We start from the raw sequence: 24,293 nt of genomic DNA on the forward strand, positions 1-24,293 counted from the left end.
TGGACCGGGCTGGTCCATTCAGACTTCAAATGGCTTGCGAGGTGGGATCAAACTGTAAAGAAGACTTCAGCGGACAGAGTGGCGGATGATCTGCTCGAAGAAGAAGTGCGTCCCCTTTCTCCCCGCTTCAGCAGCTTTCCCAGGAAGCTAGGCGGCTGGGAACTTCAGCTCCTCCCACCTTGACCCCCCCCCCCCCCCCCCGCCCCCATCACCACACCACGTTACGCTTTGGAGCAGAGTACGTGCTCTGAGTTTCCTGGTTGGTATCTCAGGCCTTCCATCTCCGAATTGGAACTGTCTAACAGGTGGACGGCTTGCCAAGGTGACTCAGGAAACTCGTGGCTTACAGCAGTCCAATGCCCCGTTTTTCTTTTTCTTTCCATTGCTCCTGCAGCACATAGAAAATCAGTACAGAAATAAGCCTTTTGGCCAGGAAAACATCTGTAACTTTTGAGCTGTGCATCGTCTGCATCCAGATGTTGGAATGACTTTGTCCAAGACTTCCGAGGATTGGAAGCAGAAGCAGATTTTTTTCTTTTCTTCTTTTCACACAATGAACCTTTTCATTTCTTTCCTTTTTTTTTCCCCCTCCTTATAGGACTTGAGAAAGTTGGTACAGCTTTTGATTATTTCGGCAAATACAGGTCGTCAACAGCTCACGAGTGTTGTCTGTTTACTCGCAGATTCTCTTCCTTTCTTATCCGCTAGTTTCCACCAGTGGGGAGAGAGCTCCCAGGGCTGGTTCTTGGGCTGTGTGAGCTGCGGGAGGCTTCCACAGCGTGCTGTGCAAACACATTAAGGGAAAGTCCTGTTGTGAGGAAGAGTAGCCCTGGCCAGCCCACACCATCTCCCTCTGTGTTAGGCATCCAGGGGCATGCAGCTTCCTGAGGGGCTGCAATCCCCACCTGCCTCAGGCATTCCTCGCTGAACAACACAGTCTACAGTGAGACTCTTCTCCAAGTCAGGGCGTCTGACATTGGGAGGGCTTCTTTAAAGAATGCAGCCCCACCCTGGGCCAGCTTTTGTGACACATACCCAAGATGATTGGTGTGTTTGTGTGTGTGCTCGCACATGGTGTGGTGCATACATGTGTGTGTTCATGTGTGTCTTTAGGTGAGTCTGTATATGTGTGTGGAGGCCTTGGTCTCCACAGTGATTTCCTGTGTTGCATGTCTTCCATTGCTCTCTCTTTTTTTCACTAAATCTGGAGCTCAGTGATTGGCTAGGCTGGACTGCCAATCCAGTCCAGGAATCCACCTGTCTTGGTCTCTGCAGTACTGGGATTACAGGTGCACGCCATCACGCGGGTCCTGGGAATCTACACTTGAGCCTTCATGCCTATACAACAGTCCACAGAGCCACCTCCTCAGTCCCCCAGGGTGGTTTTCCGTGGGTGAAGGTTCAGGGAGAAGTCCTGGCCTGCTGCTTACCAGCCATAATTTCTCAAGAAAGCCATTTTGGCTGAACTTTGCTTCCTTCATGAAGGAAATGAAGGTCTATCAAGACTGCCCTGAAGAGCTCTTGCGTGGTCCGTATAAACAGCCAGAGCAGATGCGTCTGCAAGGCAGTAAATACTCCATGAAGAACTCTGACCAGAGTCCGCACTTCCTGCAGCTCACCCCGAGGTCAGGCTTTACGAAGGACCTTACTCCTGGCCACCAGCTGCTGTTGATAGATTCTTACAGCTGCAATCTCTAGTGGGTGTGCAGACATTAATGATAACATGGTGATTTCCACGCAGAGTCTTCTGATATCTCTAGACGACAAGGAAACCACTCTCATTTTCTTTCCCAGGGTAGAAAGGGCAAGTGTGCTATATTCCCGGTGCCAATATACCCTTCACACTAAATGCCTCTGACTCATACCCAAGCTAAGATCTGGTTTTTCCTGGTTTGTACAATAAAGCAATAGTTACAGTAGCTATGACGATGTGAAAACACACAAAGAATGCAGCTCTGCGAAATACAACAGCCAGGTCAGCAGTCGCAAGACAGCAGGATGTTCCCAAGGCGGCTAAGGGTAGGGGCTTGAGTGTCCACCGGCAGTCACTCACTTCCGGTCTTAAATGTCAATACATCTCTTCTGGCTCCCGGCACAGTAGCACAGTCCTGACAGGTGACCTTCACGGAATGTTTTAACGAGTATGCAAATTGTATGGGCTGGATTGCGTGTTCTCAAATTCAGATATTCAAATCTGGACCCTGGGTGTTTTCAGAATGTTTACAAAGAAACGGAGGTGAAAATGAAGCTCCCAGAGAAGACACTAACTTAGTACGAACGAGTTAGCGCACAGGAAGGCGGTCAGGAAGTGGGAAGTGGTGGCTCCTGCCTGTAATTGTAGCACTATAGTAAGGGGCACCAACCTTTTAGCCTCTCTTTCATAGGAGATGAAAGAGAATTGTCTTGGGCCACATGTAGAAATCAAAGCAGGAGAATTGCTGCAAAACTGAGGTCTTTCTGGAGCTATCCAGGGAGTTCCAAGCTAGCTTGACTTGCAGAGTAAGATCTTGTCTCGAACAAGAACAATAACAAAAATGAAACACACATAAGTATGGCAGATAGCAGTCTTCTACAAACCAGGGAGAGAGGACCTAGTTCTATCTAAAGACACATTGGCCTCGGATCTTTGTTCTCCAGAACTGTGCCCTATGAGAGAGCAAATCTTTGTTGTGAAGCCACTCTGCTAGATCAGCCCTTGCAAGCTTGCACTCACAGCATCCCCTTCCCTTACTATTCTGAGAGGTGTGCTCTGCGCCTGTTTGCCCAGCTCACAAAACACACCAAACCATTTTCCTGCTCTAAACAGAATTTTGTGGAGAAGGAAAACAGAGATCTTCATCAAGGGTCAGGTAGGATCCAGGTCAAGCTTTGTGGGCCACTGGTTCCTAGTGATCACTCTGCTTGTTGCCACCAATGGCAGGGGACAAAGGGGGCTGACAAAGGCTACATGAAAATGGTATGGAGCTGGGTGGTGGTGGCGCACACCTTTAATCCCAGCACTCGGGAGGCAGAGGCAGGCGGATCTCTGTGAGTTTGAGACCAGCCTGGTCTACAAGAGCTAGTTCCAGGACAGGCTCTAAAGCTGCAGAGAAACCATGTCTCGAAAAACCAAAAAAAAAAAAAAAAAAAAAAAAAAGAAAGAAAGAAAGAAAATGGTATGAAGCAGGGTCCTACACTTTCCTACAGAGACTTGGGGGCCACAGATACTCATCTTCCAGGTTTGTTTGACTGAGAATTCTAAGATCTATAGACCACAGACAGCAAATGCCTGAAGATAGCTCTGAGCTTTGTCTGGGGTGGGGGGAGGAGGCATTCCTGTGACTTTCCTCACATTGTGGATAAAGCACTTTCATTTCTATAATTTCTAGCATAAAAAAAAAATCAGCCTGGCCTTCATTGTCTTTCATTATTATTTATTTATTTGGAGACAGGGTCTCGGGATGAAGCCCAGGCTGACCTCAAGCTCTCAGCAATCCTCCTGCTTCAGTCTCCTGAGTGCTGGGATTTCAGGCATGTACCTGGTTGCATCTTCCTTTAAATAGATTGCTGCATTTAACTAGTACCCTCACTGGAGAGTTAAGTAGGATGGGAGGTGTGGCTCAGGGCTAGAGCCCTGGCTTAGGGTGCACATGAGGCTCTTGGTTTGGTCTCCTGAGCACATTCTAGAGCGTGAGTTCATTTTCTCATTGATTTGAGAGTCACGGTTCACCCTGTTTGAGGGAGGAAATTATCCTTCAGCACCATGCAAAAGAACGACACTGGGAACCGAATAAAACCGCGGCTACGGTGCCATAGAAAAGCATGAGAAGCCTGCTTGAGAGACAGGGAACAGCCTGCTCTCAAGTGGGCTAGGCAGACAATGTCTTCGCGCTGGACTCCTGGGTGACCCTGCAGCTTAGAAACACCAGGGTAGCTCAGAGGCGAAGGGTAAGGTCTCAGGTCAGTTTTTGGCTTGCATTTCTGACCTGATCACCCTGTTTCATGACTTCTTCCTCCCTAACTGTGGAGCCTAAATAGTTTCTGTGCAAAGTGAGGTTGGTGGTGGCTCCTGCCTCCTGAGAGAGAAGTCAACGACACCAGAGCCCGTGAATGTGTCACGGGGCTCCCTCTCTCACAGAGCACCGGCTGATTAAATGTGAAGGCAAGAAGGAAAGCAGAGATTTGGGGAGGGGGAGGGATTCTGCAAAGACAAGATCGTCCCTCGGGGAATTCTTTGTGGTTTTAGAGAGAACTCTTAAGTTGTCTCCCAGCTTCCTTGAAGGTTTTCTGCCAATGCTCGGTGATTCCAAGCTGTATGAGGAATAGGCAGCGAAACCACACAGTCATAAAGCTATTTGCACAGAGGGTTGGTGTTGGGCTCAGTCAAGCACCTGCTGGGTGCAGCATGGCCTGAGAAGATTCTGGATCCGGAGCAAGTGTCAGGGTCATGTTGCAAGGTGAGGCTGAGAGAGGAGGCTTGGATGGGCAGGCGTCTCTTCCTCAGGAGAGCTTTTCTGTTCACTGGGTCCTAACATATGCACCCGGTACCAACTTTTAGTACATTTCCCTGCTGCAGCATTTTATTCTATATAGTTATGTTCAAAGTAAGTTCTGTTCAAGATATCCCTGGTATGTTCAGTGTTAACAGAACACAATGTGTGTCTGTGACTAACCATCTGAACCTTGTGACACCTCATACATATGTACAATTTTGACTCCTTTTTTTTGTATCACTCACAAATATATTTATATAAAACACGATTCATGTCAAAATGTCTGTACACACCGAAAACAGTGACCCTCAAGTGCCACAAATGGTTAGTGATCTGTACTTGGTCATGAAGAATACAAAGAGAGAGAGATGGGTGACCCTCCAAATGTCTGAGTTCCATCCCAGCAGAGGGAGAGGGAGGGCATGCATCCACCAGCCTATGTGTGCCCTATGCCTCCTGGATGGGTTAGTGTAAGCCACCCCAGACCAGATGCTTGTGAATCCAAGGAGGCCTGCTCCCTCCTCCTTCCTGTTGTGGGAGTGTGATCTCCACGTCTTCTTTGTGTGCTTTAGTCCAGCCAGGAAGATAACACAGACATTACCAGGGAGCCTGACTGAGGGCTGTCCATTGTGCCCAAAAGCCAGGTGATAAGATTTATTCTAGATAAGGTTAAGGGACCAGTTCCGCATTCTCTGGTGGGGTCAGTTAGCTCAAGCCCAAAGCCATGCAGCCCTGCCCAGTTGGGGTGGGGAGGTGTTTGTAGAATTCTTATGATTACAACCTAACTATATATTGTGATTATAACCCAATTTTGCATTACACAGTGCATGTGCACTTCACACACACACACACACACACACACACACACGCATGTATGTTAAGTAATTTATTGCATTTATTTCACGATACTCTTCCACTTTCAACCCCACACTCTGAAATCCTGCAGAGCAGCTGTAGGAGTCTCAATCCAAGCAGAGATCAGATATCACATGGCAGCAGAATGCATATTTGGTGACATATTTTTAAGATGGCCTAGGACTCATTATGGAGCAAAGAATAGCTTTGAACTCATGGCAGTTCTGCTGCCTCAGTCTCTCAAGTGCTGAGATTACAGGTGTGTGCCACCATGCCCCACTCCTATGAGGATCTTGGTTTTCAACTTAAAATGTTTTCTTTCCCTATTAAATGCAGAACTTATAGACACTGAGATGCCTCAGCAGGAAGTAGGTGTTTGCCCCCAAGCCCGATGACCTGAATTTGATTCCCAGAGCCCATGTGGCAGAAGGAGAGGATTGTTTCATAAATTGTCCTCTGACATCCACACGTGCTGTGGTACACGCGTGTCCCCACAAACACACAGATAAACAAGTAGGAAGAGGGTTTATGTCTCTTCCCTCCCAACACCTTCCGTTTCTGGTCCTGTACCCCAATACCCTCATCTGTGACCAATATCCCAATCTCAAGGGTGGTCGTAATGGCTCCCATTGGCCTGCGGTTAGCTTCTGTGTTTGCCATTGCCATAGCATTGCATAGAAACATAGAGCTTTGAAATATGATTATTTAAGTTTAAAAACAGCACCCGAGGATGAACAGTCCCTCTCAACTGCCGTTTCAGCGTTGGATAAAGAATGACTATTAAAACACACAAGAGTCCATCATCAGCTCTTGCAGAGTTTAGCTCAATTATAGTCAAGTCTCAGGGGACAGGGCTTCTAGTTTGTTACCCCTGTAATCTGCCAAAGGAATGAGTACAGGCAGCACCCTAGGCCAGCCTGGACAATACCACCACCACAGTCCTTAGGGACGTCTCAAGTGGGAGCCTAACTGGTCCTTTCGGTCCTGAACATAGCAACCTGGACCACTGGCCCTCAGGCTCCTATGGCGACTCAGTCTTTTTGGTCCTGGATACGCTCTGCCCTGAGTGGGAATCTCAAGACAACCCTTTGCCATTGCGACAGGAAGCTGTCGTTTGTAAACTTCACACTCAAGAGCCCACCACACCATTTTATTTTTAAAAACATCAAAAAATATGATAATGTTTTAGGTAAGCCACACTGGGTGGACTGCCTTCGTATCTACCATTGGGCGTATGAATTATGGGTTGGATGAACTTGGAAGGCAGGGCTCCTGGAAGAATCGTAAGAACCTATTGTACCTGGTACCAGTGTGCAGGCAAAGGGAGTGAGACTTTCCTCCCCTCTTCTCCACAGCAATGACCTGGAATCTGATAGCTCTGTGGTTGTTTTACAGGTCTGTGAACTCAGACAGGAAACACAAGCAAACCCCAAGGCTGCCTCTTCGTCTGTACCCTCTCGCTCAGCTTCCCACCTTGGGCCACTATGAATAGAAGCAAGGTTGCTCTCAGCTGCTTCCTATGAGCCGACACTGAGTCCACCTGACTCAGGAAGGGCGTGTTTCTGTCAAGATACTGGGAAGTGGGGAAACAAGTGGGCTTGGTCAACCAGGTGGCTCTATCAGAAGAGCCTGGGGCTGTGCGTGGTTACCCCAGGAAGCTGAGTCAGAGCAGGGATGAAAGTCCAGGGTGAGAGAGTGAGACAGGCCTGGAACCCACACAATGCACCAGATAAGCAGAGATGAGGGAGCCTGGAGAGTGTCAAGTGGAGTCTACCTGCCGTGCCTGCTCCTTCTAGCTCCTGGGGCATGAATGACTCAGAACTGGGCAGGGCTGCCTGCCTCCTGAACCCAAGCTGCCCCAGGAACTTCTAGTCCCCACCCCTCAGCCTCAAGAGAAACTATCTCCACTCAGTGAGGCAACTCTCCTTTGGGAAGTAGAAGCATTTGCTACTTCTATGAAGCATGTGCCGTTGTGAAACTGTCAGGAAGGAACTCTTGATAAGCTTGGTAGTCAAGGTCCCTTCTCGCAGTTTGGGTAAGTCATGGAGCCCCTCCTTTTCGGTGATAATAGTTTAGAACCCATGAACTAAAGTACATAGCACATCACAAAGTCAACCAACTACATTGAAACTAGTCCCAAATATCCTGAAATCTGCTCATCAAATATTAGGTTGTGATAATGTAAGATGTTCTCCTCTTTCACACTCCTGGAGTCTAGAAACCCTTCAGTGTGGTGGTGATGAGCACAAAGGCCCGCTTTTCTCTTTTATTGTTGTGACAGACACGGAACCCAGGCACTGCGGATGCTAAGCGGGTGCTACACGACAGAGCTACAGCCCCGTACTACGAGGACACTTCAAGGTTCTGCCAAAAATCTTGATCTGTTATGGTCAAGTGGCATCTGTGTAACAAACAAATGTAGTGTCTCTCGTGAAACAGTCGGGAAACAGCACAGTGCTCATGGAGCTGGGATAGGAGAGAGGCTCACTAAAAGGAAACACTTATTAATGCTGCTTGTGTACCCATGGCGGCCAACCAGTCCCTTCTTCAAATAATTGCCATCCAGGAAGAGGAACCATGTTAAAATGGTAGAACACATTGCTGTGTCCATGCGGTGACGAATGCGTCCTTGCCCAGACGTGAGCAGAGCTCAGGTCCTTTTCCTTTGAGGCCCCCACTTCCTACTCTGTCTGGACTGTACCTTCACCACAAAAGGCTATGCTCCAAGGCCTCTGTGAACCTCAAGCTGCACACCCGGAAGTTTTCACGAGTCCCTTTATGATGACTCAGAGGCTAGGTGCACAGGGTAACGGAGCAAAGACTTAAGGGTTGTGACTGGCTTCTACGTTTTTGTGTGGCTAGGCCTGGTGGTGCCGACCTGCCATCTCAGCTGTGGGGGAGGATGTGATAGGATCCTTGGATTCCAAAAAAAAAAAAAGTTTAACGCCAGCCTAGGTAACTTAGCAAAAAGACTCTTTCTCATAACACCAAGTAAAAAGAGGACTCGGATATAGTTCAGTGGTAGACTGCTTGCCTAGCATGTGTGAGGCCCTCTGTTTAATTCCTAGCACGCGCGTGCGCGCGCGCGCACGCACACACACACACACACACACACACACACATTAATACATAATCAATTCCTATATGAACCTTATGTAAATGGATATAACCACACTTAAAATGTGAAGAGAGAGAACAGGAGAACATGGACAGCAAAGTAGGTGGGGAGACAGACCAGGGGTTTCCTTACTAAACCTCAGAGGACTGAGGGGCCACTTTTGCACCCAACCTGGGTGTGGTAGTCTGAATTTAATTGGTCCCCATAATCTCATAAGGACTGGCACTGTTAGGAGGTGTGGCTTTGTTGGGGTGGGTGTGGCCTTGTTGGAGAAAATGTGTTATTATGAGGTGGGCTTTGAGGTTTCCTACACTCAGAATTCCACCCAGTATCTCAGTCAACTTTCTGTTGCCTGCAAGACATAGGTATACTCTCAGCAATGTCTCCAGCACCATGTCTGCCTGCACGCTGCCGTTTGTCCCACCATGATGATAATGGACTGAACCTCTGAAAACTGTAAGTGAGCCTCCCCAATTACATGTTTTTCTGTATATGAGCTGCTGTGGTCATGGTGTCTCTTCACAGCACTAGAAACCCCAATTAAGGCACTGGGAACGTGACAGATCATTTGGGGCCAACACACAATAAAGTCAAACAGAGGAGATTTTGCAGCCCTCCTTGGCACTGAAAAGGAAAACTTGTTCTCTGAGGATATTTTCTCTGCAAATAGGTTCTTTGGTTTGTCACCTCAGTAAACTTAAAGCAAAAAGGTGTTTGCCCCCAAGTGTCTTCAGAGTAGATCAGATTAAAAATGGCTTGGTGCACAGCAGTGGAGACGCTGTGTTCAGTGCTTTCCTGTGTGAGGCCTTTGGGGTTAACTCATCTGAAACCAGAAATGCGTTGGGAATGCACCATGGGCCACCGGCAATGTTCTCATTTTTATTTTTATTTATTTATTTATTTTTATTTTTGGTGTGGTAGATAGATTTTTTTTTTTTAATGTAGCCCTGGATGGCCTGAAAACTACCGTGTAGGCCAGGCTGGCATTGAAGCCACAGAGGTTCGCCTGCCTTTGCCTTCCACCTTCAGGGAACAAAGGCCTGTGTCGCCATGCTGGCCTCAGATAGGATTTTTATCTGGACCAAACAAGCCTTCTAGCAGTAAGGATATATGGTTAAAATGCACCATTAAAGGCAGAATTTACCACCCCCCAGCATCCCACAGAATATTCCTTTTGAGGGTCTCCTGTGTCTCTCAGAATTCCTGTGAAATACTGGCGAGCTTGCCTCTACTTTGCAAAGAGGCGGGGCTCTTCAACTCCACTGTATTTCAATCTAGAAGCAAAACGAAGAGATTCTCATACATCATGACAACCAGAGCCCATACAGGTAGTTGGAGAGGCTTCGGGAGCTGTTTAGATGTCCTCTCTGGGCCACGATGCCTTGTGTGAACTAGAGACTATGATTTATCCCATGTCCTGGCTGTGACAATCCAGGGGTGGCACCCAGCGCTCAGCTCCTTCTTGTGGGTGGATCTCAGTAAAGAGCTGTCATCTCTCATGCACCGACAAGGACCAACCCCATCGTGTGGATCAGAGTCCTGCATGCTCCTGGGAGTGCCGCCTGCACACCTGTGGGGAATGCTCTTTCTCTGGATGGAATCTGGAAGCTTTTTCCTTCATCGCAAGTACACGAATGGTGCCCAACATGCTTCCCCATAGCCAGAATTGGAAAATACAGAGTTAGGGCCTACATGTGAGGATAATTTTTTAAAAAGTTTTTAATGAGTCTATATCAATTACAGACACTAGCAGGATTCATTGTGACATTTTCATATTTATAATGTATTTTGATTAGATTCACTCCCACCCCTCTCTTTTTTCTTTTCTTTTAAAAATTTTATTTCATGTATACATATTTGTGCACATACGTGTATATTCATATGCACATTTGTGTGCATGTATAGCATATGTGTGTTCATATGTTTGTACATGTATGTGCATGCGTATATGTATTGCATATTTGTGTATATGTGTTTGAATGTATGTGTGTATATGTGCTGGTATATATGTGTGTGGATATGTATATGTGTGTGTTATTTATGTGTGTATGTGCATGCATGTGTATTTGTATATATGTGTGTGTGTGCATATGTGTTAGTATATATGTGTATATATGTATGTGTGTTGGTATGTGTATGTATGTGTGTATGAATGTGTATATATGTCTGTGTCTGTGTGTGTGTATGTGTGTGTACATGCATATACTTGCAGATGGGCATGTGCTGTCTCATGCATGTGGGGGGTCAGAGGACATCTCTGGCATAGTCTACTCTTTGAGGAAGGGTCTCTTGTTTACTATGAAGCAGCTTCCAGCCAATTCTCCTACCTTCCCCTCAGGTCCAGCTTTTTATATGAGTTCTGAGCAACAAGCTCAGATAGTCAGGCTGTCAAGGCCAGCACTTTCCTGTGCTGAACCATCTCCTACATCCCCCATAAACATCTCTTGACCCCCACACCCCACCATGCGTGCATCACCCAGTGAGTTTAGTGAGGTTTTCCCACAGGAGGATGGCATGAAGCATGAGATCCTTACTAGTGAGTGGCTCAACCATGGAAGCAAATGTCCTTCCCTCCCTTAGCAACCAGACGCTGCCCACAGATTCCCTGGGAGGGCTTGGGTCTTGTGAGTTATCCCACAGATGTTAGGATAATTTTTTTATAAACTATTTGGGCAATGTTTTTAAAGTCAAAAAATGTAGCTCATCTTGAGTTCCAAACTCTAAAGGTTTGTACACGGTTACTGGAGTCTAGACAGACATAGGAGCTCCAGGCACCCTCATCTGACGGTCAGACATTGCTCTCAGTCGAGACAGTCAGATCTGAACTTCTTCTCAGAGGTTCCTGCCACATTCCACATGTCCCCTGAGGCAGCAGTGCCTTCAGCAGGGATGGCTGGCCCTGAAGAATCCTTACCCCACCCGTCTCCCAGTCCCTGATCTGATGTGATTTTTGTACCTTGTGCAGCTGAGCTGTTCTTTTTCACCTAGTTGTCTTTGACACCCCAGACGAGGCAGCTGATGGCAGTTCCTGTGCAAACTAGCAAGGCCAGGCAGATTGGCAGATCACTATGCAAAGTGAAAGGCACCCTATCGCCCTCTGGCTCCCCTGCCTCCTCAGAACTGAAGGATGGTGTTTCTAAAAATATTATCAGCCAAGGCTGCAGGCCCAGAACAGAGAATGAGGGACAGGAATGCCCATCTTCATATTGGCAAGGGAGGCCCGGCATTTGCTTTGAAGCCAGGAGATTGGCATGTGCCCATGGCTACTAAAAATTCAGCATTTCCCCTTGCCATCCACCGGACTGGCTCCTCTGTCAAGTAAACACTGGGCCACTAAGCCATCGAGTGAGGGAGGACTCTGGGTAGATCATTCAGCTGAACGTTTAAAGAAGTTCTCTGAGAAGCCCTTGTTGGCTTGCACTCGTGTTGGGACTTCTAAAAGAACAGCTCTCAAAGGCCCCTAAGGGAAGGGCTTAAGGTGGCCTCCCCCACAGAGGCAAAGGGCAGGTCAGAAGGGTGGCCGGAGATAATGCGATGTCACTCACACTACTCAAGAGCTGTCAGGCCTCGACACGCTGCAGGGGAGACAGCCACAGCTCCTAACAATCCGATGTCCGAGGATAATGAAACGATGAGTCTATTTCGCACAAAAGGCCTGTCAAGAGAAAATAGTGGAGAGCCGTTCTTGCTGGTCTTCAAAGTGTCCGCTTCCAGGTGCTAAGTGGTAATTAAAGTCAGCAAGTCATAGTGGCGTTCAGTAAAATGAGATCGTGTCGGAGACAGCCAGAGACCCAGGACGAGCCTGGCTCCCAGGGATACAACATTCCAGCTTAGAAGATATTACTGTGCTGTGTGTGTGTGTGTGTGTGTGTGTGTGTGTGTGTGTGTGCACATTACTCTCAAAGGGGAAATTCATTTTATAGTCAATCAAAATTCTCCCTTGGTAGAAGGGTTGGTTTATTTATCCTTCATATGCAAAAATAAAAAATAAAATAATAGTGCCTAGCTATAAAGATGTTTCCTCGTGAACCTATCTTTTTAGCACTTAGTCGTAGCTGGTGTTTTTATTTGGCTGGGCAGAGAGGCCGTTTGCCTCGGGAAATAAATGAGCTGACTTACAGCCAGGGCAAAGCATGTCACCCTCTGCTGTGGCTGCAGGGGAAGCCTTGGGAAAGTTTGAAGCAGCGCTGGAATCACTATAGTTTAATCTCTTATGTTACTACCTTTTAAAGTTAGCATACAAAGTAACAGGTTTGATTATGACATTTTCACATATGTATCCCTTTGCCTTGGTCCTATCCTCTCTGTCCTTCCTACGCCTTCTCCTTCCTCTTGGTGCATCTTTTCCTTACCCCCAATCATGCTTGAATGCCGCTCAGATAGATCCTTAAATATGGAGTTTACAAATGCCGGAATGCAGGTGCTATTTTATCTGCAGCTCCCTCAGTATCCTCTCTTGTTCTCCTCCCTCTCTTTAGACACGTTCCGCTCCTCAATGGTCCTTTTTTTAAGAAATACAACCCTTCCCACCTTTCTCACGGCTCTGTCTCTACTTTGTATCCACCATATTACACGTTCCTGTTTCTCCCAATCACTTGCTTCAGAAAGCCATGCAAACTAAGCTAACAGACCAAATAAGCTGGGAAGCTGACGGAAGCCGGAAGAAGCCGACCCACTGCAATGGAGCAGCTGCAGCGGTTCCTACTAGGTGGCCCCTCTGAGAACCTGGAGAAGGAGGGAAGGTCATGGGGCCAGCGGACAAGGCTAGGGCTGCCAGGAGGGTGTTTGTTTTATGAAAGAGCCTAAGAGGAGTGAGCGATGAAAGCCAGAGTCAGGCAGGGAGCCGAGGTCGTCTTCTAAGAGAGGTGACCTATGCATCAAGCTGGAGTGACAAGGGGAGGTATAAACAGAGATTAAACTAGGAGCCCGGTAGCAAGGGATGCAGAGGAAAAGGAGCAAGCACCCAGCAAGCACCCAGAGCAGGGCTAGGGAGGCTTGGCAGTTGGTGATACAGTGTCTCAAGTGTAAGCATCCAATGGGATTCGTTGAAGGTGAACTATGGTTTCTCTCCTGGGTCTGAGGGGGGCAGGGGTGTTAGTATCTTAGAGGAAGGAGTCTAACTGGGACAGTGAACATTTGTTCAACATCGTTATCATAACCTGTCTTGAGACATGGCTGCCCCAGGAATCTGTTCAGGACTGGAGTGGCCACATGGTTTCCCATGGTGGACAGAGCCTCTGTGGTCCTCTTGCTGAATCCATGATTTAGGTGAAGCCTGCAGGTGCCTGAAGGAAGGAGCCTTGGGAGTCATGAGAAAGGGACGATTCTAACTAACTGTGCTTTTCTAAATTTCATGAAACAAGCAAACTGGAACAATAAATGCACATACAAGACCAAAGTAAGTAAGTCTGTGCTCCGTGCACAGCCCCATTGACTGCAAGTTTGTCCTCTCTGGAGTGGAAAACGGGGTTGGCACAGTCCAAGTTCAAGCCTGGTCTTGGCCACCTGCTGGTTGCTGGACCTTGGACAAGCGTATGTGGCCAGCCAGGACCTCCTCTCTCTTACTTCCTCTTTGCCGGCGCCACTCCTGTGGCTTCAGCTGGACCAGGAGGCACTTTTCCATAGCTGGGGTGCAGTTTGCTCAGGGGCTTTCCGAGCTGGAGAGTCAAGCACTGAGCTTTTCTGAGTGTCCCTTTCGTGTAATAGCATGATTCCACATTATATTAACAAATATCTATTGTTTAAGACGTCTGAGTGAGTTTCCACGGGGCTGGGTTATCCATCCTCATGGTTTTCCCCCACTCTCACGTACCAAGACACCTAATTGTGAACAAATGTAATTTTCCCATATTTCCAATTCTTCATGTTCCAATTAAGCTGTTTTCTTAAATAACTCCAAGCCATACATCCTCATCATATTTTATGTCCTTTGCTGCTTTTTAGAGCATTCCCAGCTGTTTATTTTGTCAAATATAGTACCAAAATAACTAGCCCAAAATACCTCCACCATTACTATTTGTGTTATCTTATAAATAAGAGACGATTTAAAGCTAAACATTAACAATGAGGATGACATGATGTGATGAAAAGAATATTTTTTTTAAAAAGTAAACAATTAAAAGATACAGTTGCAGCCACAGATGTCAGGAGAGCCCAAGTTGGACCACGTATCAAAACAGCTGAGTTTCCAAAGTTAACTCGTAGAGAGATAGTGAGTTAAAGTTGAGAATCATAAAAGCTTAGCAGTCCCTTGAATATCTTAAGCCTTCTTCATTTAAAAAGATTTGTTTATGTGTGCGTGTGCATGAGCTCAGCTGCGCAATGGTGAACACGCAGGGTCAGAGGACAACTTAGGGTAGCTGATTCTTTCCTTCTACCCCATGGGCCCAGGAGCTGAACTCAGGAACTCAGTCTTGGCATCAAACACCTTTACCCATGAAACCATTTCCTCTAACCCCTTAATCCTTTACCAAGTAATAGTAAATAAAACTAAATTATAAAAAACGTGTCCTACATATATATATATATACATATATACATATATATTTATACAAAACAATTATATATATACACACACACAGAGAGAGAGAGACACAACCAAAATGTAGCTTGATATCCAGAGAAGAGAGAACAAGTACATGTCTCTCCTGAAATCGCAGGTTCTAATTCTAGAGTTTTGAGAAGGAAGGAAGCTTTTGCAGATACTCAGACTGTTTCTTGCTCTTCACATGAATTGGAAGACTGGGTTTCTCCTGTTTCATTCTGCAGCAACATGTAGTACATGTATATGTGAGACCTGGTTGAACAAATATGTAGTGTGAGTATGTGTGCAACGTGCTTGGGGATACATTAGCCACTTCTTACAGTGTACCATGGCTGTCTTGAAGCAAAAAGGAATCACAGAGATTCTTGATTTATGTTTTTTTTTTTTTTTTAAAAGACAATCTCTCATTAATCACTCAGTCAGGAAATGTGTTTTCTTAGTGGTCACAGCTGTTCACTTAACTCATCTCAAACTTGGCCGTACCTGCCGCCCTCCTCTGGCGTCTTCTTCCTGTGTGTGAGTTAGGATAAGCAAGGTTGTGACGCTGTAACAAACGGTCCCACCTTCCAAGTGCAAGCCAACTGCATCATTTGCATTTCATCCCAGCTTTATGTCATCCTAGGTCCCTGTTACCTTCCCACTGAGAGCTGCACTGCAATGTCCTCTTTCAGAACAACCACTGGGTCAAGGGAAGCAGCGGACACGGAGAGCCCCAGCCTGGCATGTGGAACTTCTCTTTCCAAGCGGCATGTCCCATTCTTAGTTCCTTGGCAAAAGCACGCAGGAAACCAGCAGTGGCACTTGGCACTTCTCTAGTCTTCATCATGACACAGAAGCTGGCCCTGAGAGGGTTATCTGTGCACTTGGCCAGCGGTAATAAAATCAGCATCAAGTATCACAAGCTTTGTGTGAGGTTTTCTCGCATGGAGACCCATCAATCATAGAATCATTTGGATAAATTGCCAGGCAACCGTACAGTTTAGACAAGTGAATGGCCAATTTTGCTTTTGTTAGAAACCACACAGAAAAAAAAAAGAGAGCAAGAAAAAAGAAGGCTTGATGTATTTTGTTGAAATTATAGAGCGGGTAAATAACTTCAGGGGGCTCGGTAGGCATTGTTATGCGCCAGACATGCGGTCCCAGGCATCAATCCTAGACAAACGTACAGTGATGTAGCAGGATGCGTGAGCCGAGGTCTTCACGGCAGCATCGATACCATACAGTTACAATAAGGGCGAGGTGCCCCACAATGAGGAAGCCGGGTGGGCATACATACAACAGAGCAGAGTGACCCCATGATGGCTAGGGTCAGACAGATGTGCCCCGAACCCTACAGGTGTGAAATGTGTACCGCTGGACTTCAAACAGTAAGACGTAGAATTACATGGTGTGGTACGACATAGTATCCGTGGTCACGTTAGAGGGACTGAGATGTAACTGCAGTCCCTTTACGTGGTCGGTAAATACACATGAAGTTCTCATGATGGCTACCCCCAAGCAGGTGGAACAGGATTGGAGACAGGAAGAGAGGACGGTCCACCATATCAAAGAAATTTTACTGCTTGTCTTTCTGAACACTACAAAAAACAGGACCAGCCGGGCGGTGGTGGCGCACGCCTTTAATCCCAGCACTCGGGAGGCAGAGGCAGGCGGATCTCTGTGAGTTTGAGACCAGCCTGGTCTACAAGAGCTAGTTCCAGGACAGGCTCCAAAACCACAGAGAAACCCTGTCTCGAAAAACCAAAAAAAGAAAAAACAGGGCCAGGAGAAATGGCTCAGTGGGTAAAGGTGCTTAGTGTACACCCCCGGCCACCGAAAGTCAACAGCTGGACACAGTGGTCACACCTATAATTCCAAGACTGCTGTGCTGAGATGTGGAGACAGAATTGGTCGGAAGTTCTCAGGTCAGCTACCCTGGAGAAGCTGCCTAGCTGCAGAAACAAGACAGACTCAACAAGGTGGAAGATGAGAACCTGTTTCCAAAGTCACCCTCTGACCTCGTGTCTGTACCCATACACATGCACACAAATGTACAAGAATGTCATAAGTGTTGTCTGAGCAGTTGCTTTACAAGTGTGCATTTGGTTCTTTTCTGGACGTTTTCTACGTGGAAGGCAAAGTTCCTTATTTGCAGGCACCCACAAATTTTGTAGCGTTATTGCTTCTTGTGTGTTGTCTCTTTTGCCTGAGTTTTTTTTTTTTCAAAGCAGACAGCCATGTTTTTCTTCGCAACCATGGCTGTTCACCTGGGTATCATCCATGACCTGGATTACAGTCATTATACGGACTAGACTGCCTACTTCCTTTCCCACTGCCTGAAATCTGGGCTTCCACCCACGGTCAGGACTGGCAAACTCTCATGGCTATCTCATGCCCTCACCTGGTGTCTTCACTCTGCCACTCTTAAATGGCAGGCGTTTAGCCACAAATCCAAGCAAGCCTCTACTTGGGGTAGTTGACAGACATTGAGAACTGCTAGACATTCATGGTTCGAGCAAAGACGTGTTTTTATTCATTGTTCCCACATCAAACTTCTACAGTTTCCCGTCCCAAATTTCTTCCCAACCATGTCTGGTCCAGGAAGACTCTGAAACTCATGATAAAAAAGCAGCCTTTGGTCGGGCGGTGGTGGCGCACGCCTTTAATCCCAGCACTTGGGAGGCAGAGGCAGGCGGATCTCTGTGAGTTTGAGGCCAGCCTGGTCTACAAGAGCTAGTTCCAGGACAGACTCTAAAAAAACGACAGTGAAACCCTGTCTAGAAAAATCAAAAAAAAAAAAAAAAAGCAGCCTTTGACTATAAAGCCTGTCAGCTTTATAGGTAGCCCAAGTGACGCTGGAGGCAAGGGGAGGCTATGTGTCAGTTGCTGTTTTGATAAAACTCAATATTTCCCACTTTTGTTGAGGTTTGCTAATAGTGGTTTGTCTTTGACCAATCTCTGAATTTTTTTTATTTCTTTGAGTTCCATGGGATATCATCTGAAGAGCTTTCTTTTTCCTATTGGATGGATGATTCTTAGAGACTGTCAACCCATCAAAGTCCGCTTCTCAACCTTTTGGCTCTGACACTTCTTCTTCCATGTTACCAGAAGTAGTTTGCTGTTAAGAAATCCAGGCAGGCAGATGCAAAGGAGACCGGTAAACACAAATTCTCCCATAATGGCTAGCTGTCAGAGAAAGAGTTACAAGTTTGAGTTGTTGTCTCATTCAGGATAATTTCTCCCCAGCTTCTCTGTTCTTGTCACCCAGTGAGCCCGGCTACATTAGCAACATTCACTCAACACTGGCTGTGCCTTGGACAACCTCTATTCACCGATGACACCCAGAAGAACAGCTGTCACCATGAAGAAAAACAGGGGTTTTCCAGGTGAATTGGGTCCAAACAGGAAACAGTACTACTCTAAAATTCTGTGGGGCACTGTGAATAGTGTGGTTTGCTTTCTATGTAAGAAAAGTCCAGGAAATAACCAAATAACAACCCCGGTGTTTCTAACTCTGGAAGTCTCCACCGCCATGTCTTCCCGCACGGCTCTCAGGGATTCTGACCTTCACTGCATGTCATCACGGATGAGGCTTGGGATGATGAGTTCAGCCAAGTGTCCAGAACTTCAAACGTCTGTGTCAGACTCCCCCAAACATCTCTGTCTCACAACCGCACAGATAATTCCAATTCCCAAGGGTCCCAAACTTGGCTCTGTGTTGTCCTCTGGCTCTGACCAACCTCACAGACCAGTGGCTTACTCCCATTCCTTCCTTCCACCTGTAGGAGAGCTCTCGATGATCGTATTTCCTAAAGTACCTTCCCCTTTGGACTACTCACGAAGCAGACCCTGCCTGCCTCTGGTAATCTTGCTGATTTAATTAACACTCACATCTCCCCACACCATGAGTTCTCAGGATCCTCGTGCTTCAGAGGCTAAAGCTTGCAGTTGCTAGCTTGTCAAGAAATTCCCCAAAGCATCTCAGCATCTCCTGTGAGAGACACCACTTCGCTCGGAAAATACCCTCAGACCCATGACTACGCACAGGGACGGCCTTCTCTCTTCATTTGACCCTTTACCCTCCCATAGTTATTTTCATTTGTTATTTCCCCTTCAAAATAAAAGTTGTCAAACCATTTTCTATCTTCCAAGTTGCTCACTCCTGTGGTTGGGACCATTTCTCCCTCATATTAAATTCCTAGCATTTCCTAGTAATGGCGTAAGCTCTTCTTGAAGTATATCGGCTTCTGCCATTCTTCTCTACTTGCCCCCCACTCAAGCCCCACACGCTATGTGTGTGCGGATCCTCTGTGCACCGCCCACCACAGCACAGATACCAGGCTTAATCCACAGCAGCACGGACTCCCAGAGCAGCCACACTAAAGCTGGGCCAGCATTCTTCACACACACACAGTAATTCAAGCACAGCATAATAACAGGCTAGCCCGAGGGCCTCTGGCCATGCAGGCCTAACTACACCATGAGAGATAATTATCATGTGCTCCGTCTTTCATCTTCTCATATCTTTTGAAAATCCTGCTAAGTTTGGTCTGTAACGCTTTAAAGGTACAGAGACTATTTCTTCTTAAGTTTTGAGTTCAGCTTGTTTGGGACAAATGCTTTTTGCAAAGGTGAGCTTGTCTAAAGTATCGCTGGGAGGCTGTTTGCTTGCCTTGGCTGTGTTATCTGGGAGGGAAGGACATTGGTTGCTGGTAAGGAAAAGACGTTGGGAGGCGTGAGCTGTGGCTTCCTGTAGAATAAGTCCTTGCTCCTGGTGCAGCTTGATCTGGAAAGACACTCTAGCGGGGATCAACAGGTCAAGAGGATGCGATTTATTTTAAGATTTATTTATTTATTTTATGTATATGAGTGCTTTATTGATTTTTTGCCAAAAGAGGGCATCAGATCCCACTATAGATTGTGGGAGCGACCATGCGGGTGCTGGGAATTGATCTCAGGACCTCTGGAAGAACAGCCAGTGCTCTCAACCACTGAGCCATGTCCCAGCCCCCAAGAAGAAATGACTAAGGCGAGTCCCAGTATAATACGACTGGAGTCCCTTTGGCAAAGAAGAAATAAGGAGAAAGACACAGAAGGACAATCAGGAGACCACAGAGCCAGCAACTTAGTGACACATCTATAAGTCACATGATTCTTTTCATTCGTTTGTCTGTTCATTCAACAAAGAAACCCTCACTGGGCTCTAAGCTATTAATACTCATTTCCCCTGCCTCCCTCTCTCTTAGGGGTGTAGGTGTCTGTGGCCTGGAAACAATTAGGGAAAAGTACGAAATGGATGCATGTGTCAAGTGAACAGGGGAAAGTCCTTCCCTGTAGAAAGTGACGAGACAGATCGCCAATGTATAGATTAACTTAGAAGGAAAGCAGGCTTAGAAAATTCAGTGCTACACGGTATTTAGTTTAGGAAGGAGAGGTTTTTGGCTATGCTCTGCTGAGATAGTTGCGAGGAAAAACAGTCTTTTTTGTCCTAGCTAGCATTTGAATTCGTGTCCCGTAGGAAAACACATACATAGGCTGGAGTTCCTTCAGGTAGAAGGTTTTCTTGTTTGTTTTGTTTTGTTTTGTTTTTTTCAAGACAGGGTTTCTCTGTAACTTTGGAGCCTAACCTGGAACTCACTCTGTTGAACAGGCTGGCCTCAAACTCATAGAAATCCTACCTCTGCCTCCTAAGTGCTGGGATCAAAGGCATGCACCACCACTACCCATTTAGGTAGAAGTTTTTATTCCTACAATAATCCTAATGTTTAAAGTTGAAAGAACTAGTCTTCTCTCAGAATATAGCTAATCAAAGGTGAAACTTTTCCCTACCCATCAGGCTCCCCAGACTCAATGCCTCCCACAGAGAGGGTTGCTCATCACAGTAGGGAATCCTTCAGAGTCTGTATCCACAGCAGGGTTCGTTTTGGGTGAAGTGTGTTTGTGAGATAGTGCGTGCGTGCGTGCGTGTGTGTGTGTGTGTGTGTGTGTGCATTTGTGTTCATGATTAGAGCCAGAGGTCACCCTTGGCTGTAGTTTCTAAGGGACCACCCACCTTGCTCATAGAGAGAGGATCCTGCAGTGGTCTGGAGCTCACCGAAGTTAGATTGGCTCAGGGAGTCCCAGCCTTCTCACACTGTAGTGCTCATTTGGGTGTTTTCTTTGTTTGATTGATTTTATGTGGGTTCTGGGGACTTGACCGTCAGTCTCCTGCTTTACCTACTTTACCCACTGAGACGTCTTGCCGCCCATGACCTTCTGTGGATTTTGACAAATGAGGCATTTCCTTCATCACACAGAGCACACGCACCGCCACAAGACTCTCCTCATGCTCACATGGCCCATCTCCCATTCGCCAACCCCGGCCTGTCCCCGGGAAGTTTTCATTGCCTCTGTGGTTTCATCTTCTCTATTAGCAAGAAAAGTGATGTCAACCCCAGAAAAAATGAAAATGGACATAGTGCTTGATCTTGGAACCAACTAGCATTTGCTTAATTTCTTAAGCTTCTGTCACAGAGGCTAACAATGCCCTAATCCCATGTGAGAAACAGCCTGGGACTGCACACGCACACACGCACACACACACACACACACACACACACGTGCATGCACACACGCATGCACGCACACATACGCACACACCACACACATGGACACACCACATACACACACACACACACACACGTGCATGCGTGCACACACCACACACGCACACACCACACACACGCACACACCACACACACGCACACACCACACACGCACACACCACACACACTCACACACCACACACACGCACACACCACATACACGCACACACCACATACACACATACACACACAGCTAACACGCATGTATTTTCTTCCCTAATTATCTGAAACAAACTTATTTAGCTATTTCACCTTTGTGATAAAGAAATTTAAAGTGTTCTAACATTTCTGGACATTTGAACTTGTGCTCTGTTATTCCAGACATTTGTACACACGCTTACTTTTGAGTTGTTATAGAAATATTTGCTGTGCAGGACTATCATCCAAATCAAACTACCACCATCTCCAGGAGTTCAGCTGGCTCTGATCCCAAAATAACCACCACAGCTGGGCCTGTGACAGTTTAGAGGGTGGCGGGCCGTGGGACAGGCACTGGAACATCCCTGTTGCAGGGAGGCCGCTTGTTGGTTTGGGGCTTAGCCCCGAAATAATCACACGGATTATTTAAATCGCTGCTTGACACATTAGCTTTAGCTTCTTATTGGCTAACTCTTACATCTTAATTTAACCCATCTCCATTAATCTGTGCATCATCACCAGGTCTTGGCCTGCCAGCGAAGTTTCAGCGTGTCTGTCTCTGGCAGCAGCTCTATGACTTCTCTCTGACTCCTCCTCCTTTCTCCCAGCATTCAGTTTAGTTTTCCCCGCCTAGCTCTGTTCCCCTGTAGCTTTGCTATAGGCCCAAAGCAGTTACCAATGGTATTCACACAGCATACAGAGGGGAATCCCACATCAGTGGGTTAGTGTGATTATCTTCATAGCAATGTCTCCTTAACTGGGAAAACAAATAGTGATTTGGGTTTTCTGTCTTCCTGATTGCCATGTTTACCATACAAGAGCAGTAGCCTAAATACTAACAGTGGAGAAGTTCCTTGCATTATATATACTTCCAAGGGCTGGCAAGCTTCCTTGGTGGGTAGGTGGGTAGGTCCTGCCTGCCAAACCTGACATGTACTCCGTGGTATGTGTGTGTGTGTGTGTGTGTGTGTATGTGTGTGAGAGAGAGGGGGGAAAGAAAGAGGGTGTGTATGTATGTGAGAGAGAACACTCACAATAAATTAATGTAAAAAAATTAAGAACGGAATAAAATAGGCAGGAATAGTAAGATTCAGTTTAATTAGACATCATATGGCAGATAAGTTAGCTTTACTGTGGATGAAATGGAATATGCTTAGAACCCAAGTTCTGACTTCCTTTCAAAACTCTATGGGCACCTTTCTCTGGACACAGTTGATCGTTTTGACGCCATAACAAATTCATGTTATTTCCTCTATCCGTTTTCAGAAAAAAATAAGGCAAACTAAGTGATTTGTTGTTGTAACAAGAAGTATTGGATTCAGGGTATAGGAGGATTTTTGCTATTGCTTTTATTCCTGTTTGCTTGCTTGTTTTGGTTTTCGTTCAATATAAGGTCCTATTACATAGTTCAGGCTAGGCTTGAACTTGTGGCCACCCTCTTACCTCAGCCTCCGAGTGCTGGGGTGACAGCGAGTGTCACCAAGCATGGCCCATATGAGTTTTGGTTTTAGCAATGCTGCTTTTGAACATTATTCCTGGGACATCTCTCCCAGCTTATGCTTCTCCCAATGTGCCCGTTTGGTAGCCCTAGAGCTTATGAATGTAAATCATTTGTCACAGATGTACCAAATGCCTGAAATGCTAAACAAAAGTTCCTTTGTGCTAGAGGATGCATTCTACTAAAGACTACTAAAATCTTCCCCAATTGCTGTATTTTTCTCTCGTCTATTAATGTGTTTAATGGAACATTATCAAATTAGAATGTTATCCTAGGGTTTGGCTGAAAAAATAAGTAAAATAATAAACAGCAAAGCATTCGGTCATAAGGATATTTTCCAGCTTTTCAGCTGATAAAATAAGTAAGCTGGAAAGCAGATTAAGAAAATAATCAGGAGTGCAAAGATAACAACGTCCGTATGTAAAGAATTAAACATTCCTGGGCCATTACGGACTTTGATTTTAACAGCTATCCAGCATGAAAGAAAAACTCTGGGGCCGATGAGCGATGTGAGCTGCCATTTCATCACTGCGGAGTTCAGCTCCGAGAGTCCGTAGCAAGGAAATTACTACACCTTGCAAAACAAGCCTGTCATTTTCCAGAGTAAACCAGCGTTTCAGCTTAACCTCACTCCGTGTGTGTCTAACACTCATGCCCAGGTGCTTGGGGCAAGACAGCTTAATTATTCTTTAATTATCCCAAGCTCAGAAATTTGGGTAAACCACCACTTCCCAAGCAACTCTGAAAAAAAAAAAAAAAAAACCTAATGACCATCGAAATTATTATGTTCTACAACATGCTTTTATACTTAGAAGGAACTTTATAGCCTCCTATTATCCTTCCTGGCAGCCCAGCAGCAGCCAGAGAAACTTCCATTTTGTGGAAAAGTTGAGAAAATCAAGCAGAAGGGAACTCCCCCATGTGCTCAGGGGTGTGGTTCAGGAACGGTCTGGATTATAGCCCCACAGCGCCAGGCTCTGATGTCCTGGGAAAGGTGACAGGCTGGAGATAGGCCTCTTCATTTCATGGAAGGGCAGGGCACTGC

The sequence above is a fragment of the Arvicola amphibius genome, chromosome 4 (genome assembly GCF_903992535.2).
Source record: "Arvicola amphibius chromosome 4, mArvAmp1.2, whole genome shotgun sequence".
Lineage (NCBI taxonomy): Eukaryota > Metazoa > Chordata > Mammalia > Rodentia > Cricetidae > Arvicola > Arvicola amphibius.